This window comes from Mus caroli, unplaced genomic scaffold, assembly GCF_978045245.1.
Source record: "Mus caroli unplaced genomic scaffold, Mus_caroli_1 scaffold_22, whole genome shotgun sequence".
NCBI classification, from domain to species: Eukaryota; Metazoa; Chordata; class Mammalia; order Rodentia; family Muridae; genus Mus; species Mus caroli.
Window position 1 is genome coordinate 16,605,722 of NW_028227277.1, and position 3,973 is coordinate 16,609,694.

At 44.7% G+C, this 3,973-nt stretch overlaps 1 pseudogene; it reads left to right on the forward strand.

Annotated features, from left to right (window-relative positions):
- The first annotated feature begins 1,290 nt into the window (after positions 1 to 1,290).
- Positions 1,291 to 3,720, forward strand: LOC147000077 (dihydroxyacetone phosphate acyltransferase pseudogene; annotated as a pseudogene).
- The last annotated feature ends 253 nt before the right edge of the window (positions 3,721 to 3,973 follow it).

The following is a 3,973-nucleotide window of genomic DNA, read 5'->3' on the forward strand; positions in this document are numbered from 1 at the left end:
TTTCTTCCTTTCTTCCTACCTTTCTTCCTACCTTTCTTCCTTCCTTTCTTTCCTCCTTTCTTCCTTCTTTCCTTTCTCTCTCTTTCTCTCTCTCTTTTCTTTCTTTCTTTCTGTCTTTCTTTCTTTCTTTCTTTCTTTCTTTTTCTTCCTACCTTCCTTCCTTCCTTCCTTCCTTTCTTCCTTCCTTCCTTCCTTCCTTCCTTCCTTCCTTATTTCCTTCCTTCCTTATTTCCTTCCTTCCTCTGTCTTTTTTCCTTTTCCTTCTCTCTCTCTCACTCTCTCTCTCTATGTGTGTATCTATCTATTTCTCTCTCTCTCTCTCTCTCTCTCTCTCTCTCTCTCTCTCTCTCTCTCTCTCTCTCCTTTTCATTTTCTATACTTTTTAATTTTAAAACTGGGTTTCTCTGTTTATTCCTGGCTCTCTGGGTGATCAATCTCAAGACCAGGCTTGCCACCAACTAAAAAATCCCCTACCAGTTCACCTTAGGGCTATCAATTATATGAAAGGGGCAGCCATTGCCTGCCAACTCTAAAATTATGCACCACCAAAATAAAAACCCTCAATTTTTAAATAAATATTCAAGAATACACCCACAAAAAAAGAACTTAAATAAAGCTATGAAATATTAAAATAAATAAATCCTTGAAGTCTAAATGAAACCTGAAAAGTCCAAAACACACTAAAAATTGAAAAAAAGTAAAAATATGAAAAATACAGAAAAACACTAAAAATACATTCAATACCAAAAACCAAAAAATCCTCTAGAACACTCTTCTTAAAACCCTACAAAACCCTTAAGAAATACACTATAATTCTAAAAACTTAAAAATATACAAGATCCCAAAACTGACCCAAAAACTGTTTGTTTGTTTTTGTTTGTTTGTTTGTCTGTTTGCTTGTTTTTGTTTTTTTTAGTTTTTGGAGATTGGGTTTCCGGTTTCTCTCTCTGTCATGGAGCACACTCTGTAGAAAATGATAGCCTCGAACTCAGAAATCACTATCTCTGACTCCCATTTAGTGTGATTAAAGGCAGGGCCACTACTTCCTTGTATTCTTAAAGTACTTCAACTTCAAAAACTAAACCTAAAAATTTAAAAAGGAAAAGAAAAAGAAATATATATATATATATATACATACATATATACATATACATATGTATATATATATATATATATATATATATATATATATATACTCTAAAACACACACAGACATACAGATACACACACACACACACACACACAAACAAATAAACCTAAAAAAAAAAAATAAAGGGGTGGCCTCGGGCCTGGTTAAGATGGCGGTGCCCGGGGTCCCGTGCAGTGGCTGTACGGAGTGCCACTGTCCTGGGCGAACGGGAGCCGCCCTGTGCGAAAGAACCGCCCCCAGCGGCTGCACCAGAGCCGGGTAGCAGACCAGACCAGGCCCCGCCCGGGACGGCAGCCGCGCCATGGACGTTCCTAGCTCCTCCAGCTCCCGATTCTCGGTCGGCTCTGCCAGCCCTAGCAGTGTGCTCCTCTATGCGAAAGACCTCAAAAAGTGGGACGAGTTTGAAGATCTGTTAGAGGAGAGGAGACACATCAGTGACTTCAAATTTGCAATGAAGTGCTACACCCCGCCCTTGTATAGGGGGATCACCCCCTGCAAGCCAGGGGACATCAAGTCCATTGTCCTCGGTTCTGAAGAGATCAACTATGTCATTAAGCAGCTTTCTAGGGAGTCGCTGACAGGTGTGGATGTCCTCCGAGAGGAAGCCAGTGAGATCCTCGAGGAGATGAGCCACAAACTGCGCATAGGAGCCATTCGGTTCTTTGCCTTTGTTCTGAGCAAAATCTTTAAACAGATCTTCTCAAAGGTTGTGTGAAGGAAGAAGGCATTCAAAAGCTACAACGCGCTGTCCAGGAGCACCCTGTGGTCCTGCTGCCCAGTCACCGCAGCTACATTGACTTCCTCATGCTGTCCTTCATTCTCTACAGCTATGACCTGCCTGTGCCGGTGATCGCAGCAGGAATGGACTTCCTGGGAATGAGAGTGGTCAGTGAGCTGCTCAGGATGTCTGGGGCCTTCTTCATGCGACGCACTTTTGGAGGAAATAAACTCTACTGGGCCGTATTCTCTGAATATGTGAAGACCATGCTACGGTGTGGTTATGCTCCTGTTGAATTTTTCCTCGAAGGGACAAGGAGCCGAGCTGCCAAGACCCTGACTCCTAAGTTTGGTCTCCTGAATATTGTGATGGAACCATTTTTTAAAAGAGAAGTCTTTGATACCTACTTTGTCCCAATTAGCATCAGTTATGATAAAATATTGGAAGAAAGTCTTTATGCTTATGAGATCCTAGGAATTCCTAAGCCAAAGGAATCCACCACTGGGTTGTTGAAAGCTAGACGGATTCTCTCTGAGAACTTTGGAAGCATCCATGTGTACTTCGGAGACCCTGTATCACTGCGTTCTCTAGCTGCAGGACGGCTCAGTCGGAACACGTATAACTTGGTGCCAAGATGCATCCCTCAGAAGCAGCCTGAGGACGTGCAAGCCTTTGTCACTGAGGTCGCCTATAAGATGCAGCTTCTGCAGATTGAAAACCTGGCTCTGAGCCCATGGCTCCTGGTGGTCACCATTTTACTTCAAAACCAGCTATCCATGGACTTTGACGCCCTGGTGGAGAAGACTCTGTGGCTGAAGGGCTTAACCCAGGTGTTTGGAGGGTTCCTGCTTTGGCCTGATAACAAACTTCCTGAGGAAGTGGTCCAGTCCAGCATCCTCCTGCACTCTAACCTGGCCAGCCTTGTCAAAGACCAGGTAGTTCTGAAAATGAACTCTGGAAGCTCACAAGTGGTCAACGGGCTTGTGCCTGAACATATCGCCCTCCTCATGTGCTCTGCCTACAGGAACCAGCTGCTCAACATTTTTGCCCGTCCTTCCTTAGTCGCCCTGGCTTTGCACATGACACCTGGGCTCAGGAAAGAGGATGTCTTCAGTTGCTTTTCCTTCCTCCGCAACGTGTTTTCAGATGAATTCATCTTCCTTCCAGGAAACACACTCAGGGACTTTGAGGAAGGCTGTTACTTGCTGTGTAAAGCTGAGGCTATGCAGATGGCTGGGAAAGACATCATCCTTACAGACAAAGGGACTGCTGTGTTACAGTTCCTCACAAGCCTCTTTAAGCCTTTTGTGGAATCATATCAGTTACTTTCCAGATACCTCTTGCATGAAGAGGACTACTTCAGTGAGAAGGAATACTTGGTTGCAGCCAGGAAGTTCACCCGTCAGCTTCTGGATCAAGGCTCCTCTCAGTGTTACGATGCGCTGTCTTCTGAACTGCAGAAAAATGCCTTAGCAGCTTTTGTGAGACTGGGGGTGGTGGAAAAGAAGAAGATAGATAGTAAGTATGTGTATTATGTGAACGGGCCTGCCACAAGCAAGTTAGAAGAAATGCTCGGATGTAAGAAGCCAATAGGAAAACCAGCCACTGCAAAACTATAACAATAATGGAGCAGTTGTAAAAAACACAGTTCCATAGTGACAGTCACAAAGGACTTACTCTGCCACAAATGGGCACTGAGAGGAAGATGTGACGTCTGTCTCCTTGAGACCTCTGAGCCATGCTTCTGCAAGGAGGAGGAGAGCATGGGAGTGTCGGTGTGACCTTCCCACCGTGATGGCTGCTGGCCGGCATTCGTGGCACTGTGTTGTCAAATAAAGCAGTCTTGAAAACATTCTTGGACAGCAGAGCTCAGGCCCCTCCCCGTTTACTGCCACTCAGTTTCCCACACCTACTCCACTCTCAGGCTGACTACGAGGTTTAGTACAGCAGCAGCATTGACCACTTATCTGTGCACTGAAGAAGGGACACTGGTGAGTGTTCCCAACCACAGTTCCATGAGGGTCCCAATCAAAACACCGGGGCACTAAGAACACTATGTGTTGGGTGTGTATAAAACCAAGGACGTTCATGTCTAGATTAGCTCA